Source organism: Phodopus roborovskii, unplaced genomic scaffold (assembly GCF_943737965.1).
Source record: "Phodopus roborovskii unplaced genomic scaffold, PHOROB, whole genome shotgun sequence".
NCBI classification, from domain to species: Eukaryota; Metazoa; Chordata; class Mammalia; order Rodentia; family Cricetidae; genus Phodopus; species Phodopus roborovskii.
In genome coordinates, this window is record NW_026126558.1 from 29,707,661 (window position 1) to 29,725,832 (window position 18,172).

Below are 18,172 nucleotides of genomic sequence, written 5' to 3' on the forward strand. Positions count from 1 at the left end.
AGTGCAACCCAAGAAGTTAGCTGCATCCATGAAAACTCAGGCAATAGATAATGCCCAGCAAGCAAAACCCAAAGAAGGGAAATACACACACACACACACACACACACACACACACACACACACACACAGACACAGACACAGACAAAACCAACACCAAAAACAAAAGCCAGGAATTAACCACTGATAATTAATACCTCTTAACATCAATGGTTCAATATACCAATAAAAAAAAAAACAAACCTCAGGATAATAGAATGTTTATGAAAACAGGAACTATCCTTCCTCTGCATACAAGAAACATACTGCAACTTCAAATACAGATATTACCTCAGAGTCAAGAGATGGAAAACAATTTCCAAATCAAATGGGCCTAAGAAGCAAGCTGGTGTAGCTATCCTAATATCTAACAAAATAAACTTCAAACTAAAATTAATAAGAGGATATAGAGAAGGACATCTCATGTATATCAAATGACAAATTCACCAAGATGATGTCTCAATTCTGAATATCTATACCCCAAATACAAGAACACTCACATTTTCTTAAATAATATGTTTTATTTAAATTTGCAACAAGCTTGTTTTACATGTCAATCCCAGTTACCTCATCTCCCCTTCTCCCCTGTCTCCCTCCCAACCACCATCATATCCCCTTTCCGCTCCCCAGGGAGGGTGAGGCCTTCCATGGGGGAAACTTCAGAGTCTGTCATATTAGTGGCAACAGAGCCTAGGCTCTACCCAATATGTTTAGGCTGAAAGAGTATCCTATGTGGAATGGGCTACCAATGTCCATTCCTATACTAGGGTTAAATAGTGATCCACTACCAGAGGCCCCATAGACTTCCCAGTCCTCCTAACTAACAGCCTCATTCAGGGGGCCTGGATCGATCCTATGCTGGTTTCCCAGCTATCAGATTGGGGTCCATAAGTTCCCCATTGTTCAGGTTAGCTGGTTCTGTGGGTTTCTCCAGCCTGGTCTTGACCCCTTTGTTCATCACGTCTCCCTCTCTGAAACTGGATTCCAGGAGTTCGGCTCAGTGTTTAGCTGTGGGTGTCTGCTTCAGCTTCCATCAGCTACTGGACAAAGGCTCTAGGATGGCATATAAGGTAGTCATCAATGTCATTATCAGGGAAGGGAATTTAAGGAACCCTCTCCACTACTCCTTAGATTAATAGTTGTGCTCATTTTTGTAGATCTCTGAACATTTTCCTAGTGCAAGATTTTTATTTAAATCTATCATGGCTCCCTCCATTATGGTATTTTCTTGCTCTCCTTTGTTCTTTCCCTGACTCAATCTTCCTGCTCCCTTATGCCTACCTCTCCCCTCCTCTTCCACCTACCTCTCTCTCTCTCCTCCCCCCATGCTCCTAATTTGCTTGGGAGATCTTCTCCCTTTCCCCTTTTCTAGGGACCAATGAATGTCTCTTTTAGGGTTCTCCTTGTTTCTTAGCTTCTCTGTAAGTGTGGATTGTAGGTTGGTGATTTTTTGCTCTATGTCTAAAATCCATATATGAATGAGTACATACCATGTTTGTCTTTGTGACTGGGTTATCTCACTCAGGATGGTTTCATCTAGTTCCATCCCTTTTCCTGTGATTTTCAAGATTCCATTGTTTTTTTTTTTTGTTTTGTTTTGTTTTTTATTTTTTTTCTACTGAATAGTACTCCATTGTGTAAATGTTTTATCCATCCATTCTTAAGTTGAGGAGCATTTAAGTTGCTTCTAGGTTCTGACCATTACAGATAATACTGCAATGAATATAGTTGAACAGATATCCTTTTGTATGAATGTGCATATTTTGTTCATATGAGTAAGAATGGAATTGCTGGATCTTTTGATAGACTGATTCCCATTATCCTAAGGAACTGCCATACTGAGTTCCAAATTGGCTATATGAGTTGGTACTCCCACCAGCAGTGAGAGTGTGCCCCTTTCTCCACAACCTTTCCAGCATAAACTCTCTTTAGTGCTTTAGATTTTAGCCATTCTGATAGGAGTAAGGTGGTATCTCAGAGTTGTTTTGATTTGCATATCCTGTATGGCTAAGAATGTTGAATTCTTTCTTAAGTGTATTTTAGCCATTTTAGATTCCTCTATTGAGAATTCTCTGTATAGTTCTGTATCCCACTTTTTAATTGGGTTATTTGGTATTTTGGTGACTATCTTCTTGAGTTCTTTGTATATTTTAGTAATCAGCCCTCTGTCAGATGTGGGGTTCGTGAAGATCTTTTCCCATTCTGTGGGCTGCTGTTTTGTTTTGTTGACTGTGCCCTTTGCCTTACAGAAGCTTATCAATTTCAGGAGGTCACATTTAATAATTGTTGATATCAGTGTCTGTGCTGCTGGTGTTTTGTTCAGGAATCTGTACCAATTTGTTCAAGAGTACCTCCCACTTTCTCTTCTAAGAGAGGTTGAGTGTGATTGGATTTATGTTGAGGTCTTTGATCCATTTGTACTTAAGTTTTGTACATGATGATAGATATGGATCTATCTGCAGTCTTCTACACATCAGCATCAAGTTGTGCCAGCACCTTACTAAAACACACAAGTTTTAGTAAGGACATAAACATTTGAAAAATAAAACCAAAACAACTTACTAGAACTTAAATAACACATCAAAACCCCACACACTAATAGTGGGAGACTTCAACACCCCACTCCCTCAGCAGACAGGTCTTTCAGACAGAAGCTAAACAAAGAAATAGGGAAATATCTGATGCTATGACTTCAATGGACCTAACTTAAATATACAGAATATTTCATGCAAACACTAAAGAATACATTTTCTTCTCAGAACGTCATGGAATCTTCCCCAAGATTGATTACATACTCTGTTACAAAGCAAATATCAACAGATACATAAAGATTGAAATAACCCCTTAGCCTCTTCTCTGAACCAGGAAGTCCTTTGTAACTGTGGTTCAGGCTCTAGGATGCTTTAATGAAATCTATCTAGTCTATATGAATAACCCTATTACAAACTGACCATATGTTTAGCATCTGCTTCACAAATGGTGAATGCATCCCTTTTGAAACTACCATTTGCTTGAATTTCCATAAATCTGACATTGTCACAGGCTAAGTAGCACTTATAGAGCCTCCATTATTTGGTGATTCCTATAAAGTTACTGAATATATTAAGGTTGGTCTCTTAGACCTTAGAGTGTTCCTTTTTCACCTGAAAATACAATGTTTAACTTGTTTCTCTATATAATTCCTCAGTCTGGGTTTGAATATTTCTATGTTCTGCTTTGATAAGTTTTTCTAAGGCCTAAATCTTGTCACTCATACAAACCAACATTTTTAGCGATAAACCAAGAATTATCAAACTGACAACAAATATTATCAAAATGATAATTAACAGTATGTCTATCTCAGTTGATTATCCCTTTGTTTAATTGTTTCATTTCTAAATCATGTATTGTTTAATCATACAGAGACCTAACACTCTCTGTTGTAATTGTTTTTCCCATTTTCATTTTGGAAAAATAAAAATCTATCTTTTTTTAACTAATTCCTTCCTTTAAAAATTCCCAAATGACTTATCATATCTGACAACAATCTCAGCAAATTGTGAGATGTAGCACTACTGATGCAAGAACTATGTGGCTATGGATACACATATGGATACACATTGTGACTATGAGCTGAGAGTTTCAGCTTGAGGAGAAGGAGAGGGGTTGTATTATAAACCTAAAGGTCTCCCAAGTTTGGTTGGCAGTTGAACACTATTTAGAAAAGCTACAAATGAAAAATCCCACACTTGCTCAAAAATTTGGGAAGAAAACCTAGCTCAGGCAGGAGTCCTGCCTGCAGTTCAGGCTTGGGCCTGGGCAAATAGTGGCTTAAAGTGGCTTTTTTGGGGGGAATTCATGCCTTTACATTGGGCACTAATTAAAGCATGAAAAATAAAATTCCAGAGACAGATATTGGGCTTCAATCTGAGGGTCAGATAAGCAAAGCAGTGAGCCACTAGCTCTTACTTCTGCCTCAGAATGAATGGAGTGATCCTGTTTCCACAAGCTCTCCACCAAGCTTCAGACTGCTGCCTTTCCTCAATATGGCTGTAAACTAAATCTCAGAATGCAGCCGGAAACACTGGTCTCTTGTCTTTTATATGCCTCTGTAGGGCTGGGATTAAAAGGGATGAGCACTAATTCTCCTTTAGATTGATTCATTCTTGTACAGGACTGGGTGACCTTGAACTCAGAGATATCCATCTATCCTATGAGTCCTGGGATTGAGGAATTTACCTCCTTTACCTGACCTCTATTGATTGTGGTTGGCTTTGCATCTCGAACCCTCAAGAAAGCTGTATTGAATCATAAATATATATCACTACAGAAATCCAGGCAATCATTAGGTCATACTTCATAAACCTGTACTCCACAAAATTGGAAAATCTAAAAAAATAACAAATTAAAAAAATGCATAGATTTCTTTATAGGTACCAGATTCCAAAATTCACTCAATAAGAAAAACAATTTAAATAAACTTATAATGCACAAGGACACAGGAAGTAGTCGTTAAAGTCCCCCCCCCAAAAAAAAATAAACCCAGGGTTAGATGATTTCAGTGCAGAATTCTACCACATTTTCAGATAAGAGCTAGTATCAATACTCTTCAAATTTTTACCACAAAAGAGAAACAGAAGGAACATTGTCAAAATCTTTTTATGAGGCTATAGTCACCCTGATATCCAAACCACACAAAGGCTCAAAATAGAATGAGAATTACAGACCAACTTTCCTCATGATCTTTGTTGAAAACATACTCAATGAAATACTTGCAAACTGAATCCTAGATCACATCATCCACCATGATTAAATGGGCTTCATGCTAGAGATGTAGGGAAGGTTCAACATATGTAAATCTATCAAAGAAATACACCATATAAACAAACTGAAAGGAAAAACAAAACAAAACAAATTATCATCACAGTATGTGGGGTAAAACCTTTGACAAATTTCAACATTCCTTCATGATAAAAGTCTCAAAGAGATCAGGGATAAAAGGAACATATGTAAAAATATAAGATATATATATACATATATATATATATATATATATACACACACACACACATATATATATATATATATATATATATATTTGGTTACTAGAATTCATATCTGGTGGTTTACAAATATGTACATCTTCGTCTCAAGTGTATATAATACCCTGTTCTGGCCTCCATAGACATTTGCACACATGTACACTTACCCCTACATGCACACACACACACACACACACACACACACACCACACACAGAGAGAGAGAAAGAGAGAGAGAGAGAGAGAGAGAGAGAAAATTAAAAATCAAATACAGTGACAGCATAAAGAGGTATATATTTACACACATATGTATATATCACAAATTTGAAAGATGGCACATGAGAAGGTTTAGAAGAAGGAAATTAAATTAAAAGGGAAGTTATGTAATTGTATTTTAATTTAAACAATTAAATCTTTTAAACACCAATAAATCACAATTAGGAAATTAAAAATAGGTATTAGAATACACAGATAGTAGGTAAAGTCACAGTATTTTTTCATATAAAAACGAATGAATGACAGAATTAGTTATACTTGAAAAAGGCTTTTCCAGACCCATTGTAAAGTGTTAGTGTTATACTAAGAATTCATCAACATTCACTATTGCATTAGTGAGCATTAGTGAATGTATCAAATGTCTCTTTATGTAAACAAAGTGTCTACACCCTGACACATACTATTAAATGAGAAAATGGAAGTATATTAGACACTATGGATAGCCCTCTTTGACTCTTGTTAGAGTTAAAGCCAATTCAGAGGGTGTAATTGATTAGCATTTAGTAAACCATCCAAAATGTTCTGTAGGGAAATCTAACAGAGAAATTAGAAACATTCTGCCTGGTTAAAACTACAAGAGTCCATCTATATAAAACTGACAGACAAACAATGAGAAATATAATTACCATCAATACAACATCAAATTGAAGATAAGATTAAAGGATTAGATTAGAACAGCACCTGTGAAGGCAGAATTTGGAATTTGAAATGCAATTTTGCTCAGTCAAGCAACTGTTTAGATGACAGTTTTTTAGTTAAGCTCATTTATGTTCTTCACTTGTGTTAGCAAGTGAGATGCAATGACATTTCAAGATGTTTTCAAAGTGAAGATCTTCTTTAAGAATAAAAGAACAAAAATGGTAAGAGTATTGACACATAAAATTCTGCACAAAATGTTTAGATAAACATCACTCACTGGAAATGGGTTTGGCCTCAATGAAAATGTTTTCCAATGGTAATTTGATAACATGGGGCACATACGTTAGGCAGATCACTATGCAGTGATTGAAAAGTAATCCATAGTCATTAAATCAATATAAATGACACTGGAATGGGTAATGTTAAGTGAAAAAATTCAGTCTGAAAAAGGGTTTATTACCATGAGTCCATTATATAGCACGCTGAAAAAGTCAAAACTACATAGAAAATGAATGAACTTATCTATTGTACGGTTTTCTATGGTTTTCCAGAGATTGGGAAAGGGTGAACTTAGATCTGTGAAGCATAGGAATTTTCTTTAAGGTAGTCAAATATTTCTTCATGGTTATAATAGTTATATATGGCATTATATTTATATAGCTCCGTGAAAATTTATAGCAATGAATGAACTCTAATGTGTTCAAGTTAAAGCAGAATTTATGTACACAGCTGGACAGTCTCAGGATGAATGCAAAACACAATAAGAGAGAAAACTCTAGCTGAGATACATAGGACAATTTCATGGGATAGTGACTATAAAATTATGTGGATCAAATGGATTTGTAGATCAGAATTCTATTATAGCTGAAACTATTTTTTTTTCTTTCTCCCACTTAAATTATGAGGTATGAATCCTGGAATGATTTTCTTTGACCTGTGTTATTTGTTTTTGTTGTAGAAACTGAAGCCTAGGGACTTGTCAGTGTTAAGTGAGTGCTCTGCCATCAAATTAAACCCTTAATCCTTTGTAGTGAAATGTGTAAATAAATGGTAACAGGAACAAGCATTCCAACTGCTAGAACAAGAGGTTACAAAGTATCATTGGCTGAAATGATTCACATAGGAATTGGATAGGGTTAGAAACTGCAGGGTAAACATGAAGTACTGTTGTTTACTATAGGTATAGGTATAACATACTATTTCAAATGAATCCCCTTAACATGTGATTGGAGAGATCTAGAAACAGTATCAAATTACCAGTGAGCACATATAATACCAAAAATTGGCATCTAATACCACTTTCCCAAAAGAGTATCCATATCTTTTTAGAGAAACTACTGATTCTAGGAGGTAGCAGAAATGTTCAACCTGGAATACTCTCATGTACTGCCAAAATATTAACAGATAGCATACAAATATTCCTCTCCCTCTCTGTCTCATTTTACACACATACAACACACACACACACACACACACACACACACACACACACACACACACACACTCAAAACAAAACAAAAACAAAAATCAAAACCAAAGAAACAAGTTTTTTTTTTTTAATTTATCTAAGGCATGGTAATAGTAGTAGATGGTATATTTAGTTCTTTTTAATAATCAGGATTTTAAGGGTACCGAATATTAAAAAATAATTAATAAAGCCTGATTAATATAGCCCTGTGACTGTACTTTTAAAAAGTCTTGTTCCTTACACCGGCTTACACATTTACCATGCTCTTAGACCAGAGTGCTTCTTGGTAGGAGGCCTGGCTTCAGATGGAGGAGAACATTACCAAAGTGCAGCCCAGCAGGATAAATGCCTGCATTCTTTTTACTTTCAGGGCCCAGACTCCTGCTGTTATCTACCTTGCATCCAAAACAACTGGAATTAGAAGGCAATGGGGTCTCATTGGCAAATGCTTAGAAGTTAGCTTTCTCAGACACACAATATATTCAGAAGCAGTAGCAACTATATCTAGAAACAACCAACCAAACAAAAATTATAGCTCATGGCCTGCACACTTGCTTTTCATTTTAAAAATTGCTCAACTACTTACAGTCTTTTGTGGTAGGACACAAATTTTGGGATTGGAAAAATTCTGTTTTTGTAAGGCATGGCATTGCTATTTTGGAAGGTGTTTCTCTGAATCTGTTAGCTATTTTGAGTGCTGTTGACATTTCAATACTGTTTTATTTTCTGTTTCTGATCACCGAACAATCTACATCATTTGCCACTTTCTACTTGTTTCATTAGTGCTCTTTAGTTTTGAATGCAAAGATCTGTTTAGTTTTTTGATTACATATATCCAAAAATATTTTATAGTATGATAAATGGAACTACTTTCTTTATATTATTTTCAAAAATAGCAATGTAAGACCCTCAGAATGAGGAGTCTTCCAGGTTCGGTTGATACCCCAAGAACTCAATGTCCAGTCCAGTTGCTGCAAAACTCAAGAGGCTTTAATGAACAGGAAACGTTTACGCAAACAGGCTCCTCCAGCACGCAGGCTAGATAGAAGCCCCCTCCCCTGGGCCCAGGTGTTTTTAAAGGCAAACCCACAAGCTTAGGGAGGGGGTGGGACCCTCTGTCCATTGAGTACTTGACCTTTGGAGGCTGGATTGTCTGCTATTAGGGTCAGCAGACCTTAGGGCCTCAGGGTGTGCTAAATAATTTTGTCTGAACAAACCAGAGTTGCAGCTATCTCTTTGTTTCCTAAGGACCCTATTTACCACCTGCTGACTCACAGGAAAGGAGGAGCAGAAAGGAGGGGCAGTGTGAATTCTTGTCATCTCAGGGCCTGGTGAGAGGAAGCTAGCAAATTCCAAGGAACAGATATTGGTTAGCTTTCCAGGTCGGTCAGACCGTCCTTCATTTAACTTCACTTTTTGGTCTTTCAGCAACAGTTCATATATGAATATATTCAGGATTTTTATGTATTATTTTTATATTATGTATCTTGTAGTAGTTGCTTATTATATACATTCATATATTAATAATTTTATTAGAGTCTTAGGATTGTGTTGGAACACAGTCTGAAATTGGAGTCCTGTGAGAATTTGGAGTTGTTGTAAGAAAACTCCAAGGAAACAAAGCAAGAGTCTTGTGATGTCAGTTTCTTGAAAACACAGAATTGTTCTTGGAATGTGTTTTATGCCCCCTCACAGGTATAATGGATAAAAGTAAATTCACTTCAGTTTGCTCATTATTCCTTGTTGATGATTTTCAGTTAAATGTCATGCTATCCTCTATATTCTTCTTTGTAAAAGACTGTTTTTGCCCTGTGTGGCTTGTGCCTGAGATTGTATGAAGTGTGAATTCATGACAAATTTACTTGTGACTTTTCTTAACCCTATAGTATAAATTGTCTGAGGTTCTGAGTAAAGTTGGCTGTTGCATGATATTTTAGTCTGCCTCATTTTTGGGCTCCTTTCTCCGATGTCCCAGTGCCTCTAGAGAGGTGACAGGATTGCTTTACACATTAAACAACAGTGCTATATATAACTGATAATAGATAATTTTATTTTTTCCTTTCTGAATTGAAAAATTTACTTATTTCCCTTGTTTATGACACTCAGTCTAAGTATACTTGGACTAGAAAAGGTAAAAGAGACCACTTTTGCTATGTTGTAGACCTAAGAAGAAAATTTTTATGTTTTTTCTTTTTCTTATTGGTTATATTAGTTGTAAATTTTTCGTAGTTTCATTGAAACTAATAATTGTTTGACCTATTACATTGAAAGTTTTTATCAAGAATGCTTAACTTTGTAAAAGGTTTTTCAACATCAAATCAGATGATCGAGTACATTTTATTTTTATTATGTTAATGCACTGCATATCATTGATTTATAAATGAATCTTGTATGTTATGGATAAATCCCACTCGACATAGTCTATACTGATTTTGCTACACTGGTTTTGCTAATTTTTACTGAGGCATTATAAAAATCAGTGCCAATAGGGATGTTACCCAGTAGTCCTTTGGTGCTGCCTGCGTGCTTAGTTACCAGTCCACTATCTAGTAACAAATTTGTATATCAAATGTTCAATCTTCTTAGAAACTGATAATTATGTAGACACAAATGGGTAAGCAACAGTATGTTTGAAAATATCCAAAAGTAAGATTTTTTAAAACTAAAGATCAAACACTTCCTTGAACTTGAAATTCTATGACAGATATATTTTTAACCACTTCATTTTTAAAAGTGGAAAATGTAAGCTTAGGAAAGTGACTTGTTAAAATATAGATCTAACAAGTGAAAGTGCTGAGCCTAAATGCATGCTATTGATCTGCCTAAGCCTCTGAGCTTTCTCTTCACCTATTCATGAAGACTGAGTGAGGAATTTACACTTTCATAGGGAAGCATTAACTTTGTACTTAGTGCTTTAAAATGCTTCTATTTTGGGGAGCCTGTGCATATTTTGAATAAATACACTGGTAATTTGAGCAGAAATAAGTAGAAGGGTTCAGGTTGCATCGAGGATGGATCTACCAGTGCTACATTTCATTTTCTGGCTCAAATATTAAGTTTCTAATACAACTTAGATATGATATTAATTGGGTAATGGAGTTACTTTAGAAAATCATAGAAAAATGATGCATATGCATATATGTATATTTGTACATATATACATTCAAAAGAGTGCCAAAATTACACAGGAAATACAAAATAGATTTTCATACAGACTAACAATACAATAAACTTTTATTTATTTTTAATTATACATTTTATTAAAGAGATATATACTGGTTAACATGTAACTTGCTTTGAAATAGTACATGCAAAATCAACCAAAATTGTCTTCTAGGGATGTCAAGTAAGAAGGTCCATCCCTAGTTAAGGAGCTATTTGCTATTCTTTCCTACTGAAAAGGAAAAGTCAGTTTTTTTTTTTTTCTAATAGTGTAGCCCCTAGTGAGTCAACCATGCTCTAATGGAAAGTTCATATCCCAGAATATTTGGGCATCACAAATTGATGGTGATAGGGGAAAATGGGACACAATTATTGAACAGGAAAGGAAAAGGCGTGTATCTGGAAAAGTAGGGAATGAACACATATGATCCAAATACATAAAATGTCACAATTAAAAAGAAAACTAGTTCCAATAACAAAAGACATTTTGTTGAATAAATGTAGTAAGAGGCAAGTTACATATGTTTATTGCATACATGTTTGTATTTGTGTACATACTTTATCTACATATGTACACATGGTTTATTGTTCCATCAATAAATTTCAGATAACATCATCAAAACATATCAGCCTTCTAATAAAATTAGTAAAATCTACACACATTTGAACTTACTCTGTGATATCAGTTATCTCATTTGACTTATTAAATGCAAACTAAATAAAATGTAAAGTTGGAGACCTCTTTCATATTACCTGCTCCCACAGCTGACATTTTATACATAAGAAGAATTCATGGTTAGATTTCAGAAAATTGAAACTTAAGTAAATTTTCCAAGGATCAGAATTGACAAGGAAGAAAAACACATTATGCTGAAATAAGCCAGAGGGCTGCTGCTATACTAGACCATAGAACAGAAAGGAATGGCAGAGAAACTGTCTCAGGAATACCCGGTAAGAGAGAAGAGTGTCATGTGTGGCAATAAGTCCACTAAAATCCTGCCCAAGGCACAGGAAGGCAGAGATACTGTACTCACCAGATCTCTGGCCCTGGTTGGCAGAAAGCTAGGATATATTTCTACTCCTAACAGTATTCAAACTGTGTTCTAACACATACAATTGAGAAAACGTCAGGGTGAGTTTTTGTCACAATTATTAGAGACATGCAATTATTAAAATAAGGTTTATTTTTATCCCCATTTTCAAAGCTTGTAGCCCATGGTCCTTTGTCTTATCTTCTTCCTTTTTCTTTCTTTTTTTATTTTTGTTTGGAACATAGTAAATCGTGGTTGGACTACAAGAATAGAAACTCCTCACCTAATCTGAATCCAGAAAGCTGAGTAACACAAGAAAGGGTCACAGTCCCATCAACACCTTACAGAATGTATATCAAATAATGCAGCATTCTTTCACTAGCCACAATACACTAAAAATCTTCCTATCTTCCAGCAGCACTGTAATCTGGGCCTATGACTCTAATAAAAGGCTTTTAGAAGACGTTGACCAACATTACTTAAACACTGTTTCTTTTCATGATGTTAAAACTGACTTGGCTGTTCATTCTAACCTTAACCTGTAGATACTTCGAATTCCCATCATAACAACATTAAGTATAATACTCTGCCTCTAGAGATGGCTAGATTACAGGAAATCCTACGCATGTTTATACACAATCAAGAAAGATATTGGCATTAAATCACACAAGGTAGATATGGCTTTCCAATAGAAAAAAAAAAAAAATTCAGAGCCCCATCTATGAATGTAGACACATCTGTAGGAAGGATTTTCTGAATCTCAAAAAGCTCACTCATTCATTTGTTTGTTTTGATTTTTATCCTCTCATTCTTACATTAGCCAATTATAAGATTTCATTTCTTCTTTATTTCCCCTTGAGGCAGATCTCACTGAGTGGTATAAGGATTGTCAATAAAGGACCAAAATGGCTGCTGCTAGGGTGCCCTGCTCTCCTTTGAATGGGCACAGGTGATGACTCAACAGCTTCAATGGGCTGCAATTATTTATGTTTTATACGTGCTACTGGCATTTGGTATTACTTGGGATTTTATGTTAGAACCTCCAGTTTATAGTGACATATTTTTAGGAATATGTATATTGTCTTTCTATACAGTATCCACAGATGCAGACAGAACATCTTATGATTCATTTGTGACTAAGAATGTGGTCTTAGGGGTCATTCTAATTTAACTAAACATCTGGCTCTAGCACTTTCTGGAAGGGTAAACTTGGGTACATTATTTACCTCTCTGTTTTTCTCATTTGGCATGCTGTATTAATTATGGTGGATATGAATTTAAAATAAAATATTTGATGAATATCTCATGCATTTATGAGCAAACTCTTTGTGAATTCAAAGGATGTTTGAAGCAGATGTGATCTAGGGCACAGTCAGGTTTGGGAATATTTGAACTTTCTGCTGGAAAGCAAAAATCTTCAGATTTTATACTTCTACTTGTCCCTTGGGTTTATATTGATAAAAGTGTTAAATATTATGATACCTGCTCATATCTATTTCTTAATAAAGTAAAAAAAATGTGATTTACAAAGGAAATTCTGTATGGAAAAGTGTAGAATCACAGATAGAAACTTTTTCTCTACTAAAGAAAATGTGCTGCATTAACAGTAAAGTTCCTTCAGGTTTGTTCTGTTCTAACAATCAGTCACACCATGTCCAAGAGATTATGTTAGAGTTTTATACTTTTTATGCTTTTTATTATTTTGACATAATAACAATTATTAGGAAATTCTAGGAGATTCTGGGAATATTCATTTGACTATTCAACAAGGTTGAATGCTGGTTCACTGGTTCTCTCTCTCTTCCCCCCCTCCCCCGGCTTTCTTTGTGTTTCTTTGTTCTTTTCTAAAGAATGGTTAATATGACATTCACAATTAAATATTATCAATTTCTGTAATGATAGCAGTCAAATTATCTCATTATGATGCCCTTAGCAAAGGGGTTAGACTTGCCAATCTTCTCAGGGCAGCACTAGTGAATTGAATGATGTCTTGAAAATCTGTAATCAGTCTCTTTGTAAAATATATATCATACTTTCCTGTAAGGTCACAATCTGGGGATAGCAAATATTTTTTAACATAGACTTGAAACTCCCATCTGGCAACTTTGAAGCCATACCTTCATGTCCCAATCATAGTTTTAGTACCCGATTTCTTCAAAGAAGTTTTTAAAGTTTTGGTCCTTGTTTGATCCTGTCCTTTGTTTCCTTTCTCCACATTCAAAGCATAGAGTATATCAGAAGTACTCCCAGGATGCAATCAGTAGGGTTAATATAGTAAAAATGGCCATTCTACACAAAATATTCTACAGATAAAATGCAAGCCCCATAAAAATCCAATACTGTTGTTCACTGAGATTGAAAAGACAATTCTTAGCTTCATATGTAACACAGAAAGCCCAGGGTAACTAAAGTCATCCTGAACAGTAAAGAACAACTAGTGTTATCACCATTCTAGATTTCAAGTTGTACTACAAAACTAGAAGAATAAAAATGGCACTGTATTGACATGAAAGCAGATATGTTGATCAATAGAATCAAATTGAAGATCCAAGTATAAATCTGAACACCAATGGATACCTGATTTTTGGCAAAGAAGCAAGAACTATGTGCTAGAAGAAAAGACAGCATTGTCAATAAGTGGTATTAGGCATCTTTTAGTTTCACAATGACAATAAATTATATACATAAGTAATTCAGAAATTTCATTTCCTTAATATTTTGCATGATTTCTTGAAGTATTTTTTGACTTTTGATACATATAAATGACACTGAATGGATAGTTAAAATTATTCTTCAGCACTTGTCAATAGTTAAAACATATATTGGCCTAAATGTGAAGATGATTAAGTAGGAAGCCCTGTAGAATTGATATTAGAATATGGCATTGTAGCTAAGGTAATTAATATCTCTGGGATGACTAGTATTCAGAAAGATTAGTGAAGCATGCACTTAGAAGGAAATCAAAGACAACATAGGGAAGGGCCCATGACTCAACCTGAATCATTATATAATATAGGAATACTTAGGCAGTGAGGGGGAGGAAGAAGGTTTCTTAGAACCACATCATATTTTTAGTCCTGGTACACAAACACACACATCTGCACATGTAGTTTTCCCATACTACCACACAGTTCACAGAGTTAAGCTTACTGTTCTTAAAATCTAATCTCAGTGCAACAGCCCATACAACATTTTCTGTGATTTCCTTTATCTATATCATTTTTGCTTCTGTATTTTCAGGAAGATAGTACAAAGGTACAATGAAAGATTTTTAACTTGAAAAATATCCTCAGTTCAGTGGTGAGAGAAAAAACGTGCAATCAAACATAATTCTAACAAAATGGACACTATGATTTTTATAGGCGTGGTACTAAAATGACTAGAAGAGAAAATTAATAATTTTTTCTGGTTTGAAAGGCTTAGAAATGGTTATGCTATGAATATAGAACCTATTAATATTGAATTGAATTTTTTTTCAGGGTGTCTTACACATTTATTTTTTTCAATTGTCATTTTCCTTTACCTCAGATAACAGGGGAAAAACATCTGGGATTCATATTTGAAACATCATCAGTGTCCATCTTACCCTACTTTCAGGGTTTCCAGGAACAGAACCTTCCAATTAGGGCAGCCAGGGGTCAGAATGCCTAGCTACAGAGCTAAGGTGAGCTGGCCCCAGAGCAGCTTTGTGGCCTCTCTTTTGTATACCCACACTCCTGTCACTCACCAGAGGCCCTGAGCTAACTCATAGGCCTGACTATAAATGTATTCCTAGTGCTTGGGGCTTAGTGTTTGCCCATCTGGGACCTGGCCCACTGTATTCTTTGGCCTGTGCTTCCTAGAACAAATTTCTTGGCTTAACAGCCTAAATGCCCTGTTACATGTGGTCTGTGGACATAGAGACAAGAAAACAAGACCAAAGGCAGCTTATAGTGATTATGCAGGAGACTCGTGCCATCTCTGGAAAGCCAGCAGAGTGGACAACCTGTCCTAGCCTTAGCCTCTAAATAAAGGCACCTAGAGTTCTAGAAACAGTGTCCCTCAACTAAAGATGGACAGGAGGGGGAACTTCACCTACTTTCGAATATTCATCCAGTCTCTCCTGAGGTAGGGCCAGAGCCAAGAGGTAAAGACTTTGATGGTGAGAATAAGTTTACACCTATTCACCATCAGACCTGGCTAGAAGCCTTGTTGTCTATATGTGGAGCCTGGTAGAGGGGTCACAGGATATTACAACAAGTGTGGTGCCCCCAACCCCCAGGTATGTCTACCATAGGTGGACCCCTTTGAAGGGCCTAGAATTTTCCAACTCTCCTCCAGCATAAGGATTCAATGGGGAAACACAATGTGACTTGGGGGTCCTCCTCGGTACAGGTGGGGCTACTGGTAACCTCTCTTGTCTCTCACCCCATCTTCACACTCAATCGTAATCAGGCTCTGCAGCTTCTTGCCTACCCATTAGGCTTCAATACTTCACTGAGGCAGCCTAGATTCCATCTCTGTCTCAGAGCAGAAGCTGGAATATTGTTCCCAGCTTCCCTGCCCGTTCAGTCCAGGACCATGTAATAGGGTGAAGGCTGGACGCTAGCGGGTAGATCCGCAGAGCCCATGCCTCACTAGAACTGCAGCCTACAGAGCTACACAGACACAAGATAAGCAACACCAAGGTCCCCCGGAGCCTTTTCACAACCTAGGCTGTGGCTCTGGGGTGACCTGTGTCTCTCGGTCTCTGTGTCTGCTGGCTCCTCAATCTGGGCTTCCAGCAGCTCTGCAGACAGTCCCTCTACTGGATGTGGAGGTAAGGCTGTCAAGGAGGGTCAGCTGGGACAGGTGGTCCACCTGGTCCTGGGCACCCGAACTGTCTGGGAAGGAGATCTCAAACTCTGATCTTGACCACGTGGCTTCACCACCCTGCTCATGAAAACTGCTGCTGGAACCAATGTTCTCTGCTCCTGAGGCTGAAAGGGCTGTGGAGATCAGCACTATGGAGGGTGACAGGCTGGGGCAGACACTGGTATTGCTGCTGTGTAGGAGAGACATACCTGACACATCCAGGAAGCCTGGGTCCATGACCCACTGTACTAGGGATGGACAATGAAGAGGGATCTCCATAGAACATGCACATCCCCCACAGTCAACAGCACCATGGCTAGGGTTCCCAGAACCAAGGAGCTGTGCCTCCACGAAGCCTCCAGGGACCTGTGGTAGGGCCTCCATGTAGTCACTGTGTCTGGAACCCAACTGTGGTTCAGTAGAGTCCTGAAGGACAGGCCAAGGGGGTGGGGCACCATGAGGCAAGGCATTAAGTTGTGGAGTATTAGCTGGAGGAGTGTCAGATGGTGAGGCCCCAGTTGGCTTCTTGTAGTGGCTGGATGGCTGTGTTGGGATCCGCTGTATATACCCATAACCAATACCACAACCCAGACTGCTCTCTCCACTCCAGGCTGTGTTGGGAGTCACAGTCACCTCCAGGTAGGTGTCAGACTCAGAATTATACACCATCAGCTTCAAGGGCTTCCCTTCATGGGACTGAAGGATTGTACAGAAGTCTTCAGTCTCCTGGACAATCTGTCCAGAGCCAACTACATAGTTCGTGTAGGGGCAAGCCAAAGCAGCAGGTGAGGAGGGCTCCATGTCCAGCACATGCCACCCGTGCTCACTGGCCCTGTGGAAGCTTCAGAAGTGCACGCTGGCTCCCAGCAGGCCCTGACCGGCCCACATGTTGCTGGGCACCACCTCCACCTCTCGCACCTTCATGGTCTTCATGCGGAACACATCCAGCTTCACCGGCTTCTCCACATTGGCCTTCAGCAGAGCCTTCAGCATGTCATTCTCCTTGTTCAGCCTCGAGTACAGGATGGTGTTGATGACGTCGAAGTAGGGTTCCAGGCCTGCCTACAGGGCCAGTGTGTTCTCCTGCACCACTCCCCCTGTAGGCTTGCCGAAGCCCTCGAGCCCCTCCAGCCCCTTGCACTGCACCCCATAGACAGGGTCCGGGGTCCTGGGCACGCTGAGCCTCCTCAAGCTGGTTGAACTGAAATTTCTGTACATTTACATGCATCTGCATTTTAGAAAGAAGTCATTGTAATTGACATTGGAATCCCAGCATAACACTCATCAAACAGATATTAGTTATGCAGTTGTCCTGGTGAAATTTTTTTGTTTTGTCAACCTAATATAGACTAGAATTACCTTGGTAGAAGGAGGAGTTACCTCTATTAGACTGTCCTGTTGGTATGTCTGTGGGACATTCATTTACTTAATTAAAAAGTAAATATTTGGGTTCAGTTCACTGTGTTTCCATCTTTAGACATGTGAGATACCATACTCCAGGTTTCTATTCATGCCCTGATGTCACTCAGTGATGGATTATGACCTGAAATTTTAAAATGAAATAAACCTTTCCCAACTTTGAGTTTTGGTCAGTATTTACCACAGCAATAGAACACCAAACAGGAACAGAAAGAACCATCAGAATTAGCTACCCATGTCACCAAAAGGTAGTATATTTTCTCAGATAAAAGTGCTATTCAGTATTCT

The 18,172-nt window shown here is 37.5% G+C and overlaps 1 pseudogene; it reads right to left on the bottom strand.

The window, feature by feature from the left end:
* Positions 1 to 16,315: 16,315 nt before the first annotated feature.
* Positions 16,316 to 17,683, bottom strand: LOC127234453 (Golgi reassembly-stacking protein 1-like; annotated as a pseudogene).
* Positions 17,684 to 18,172: the final 489 nt, after the last annotated feature.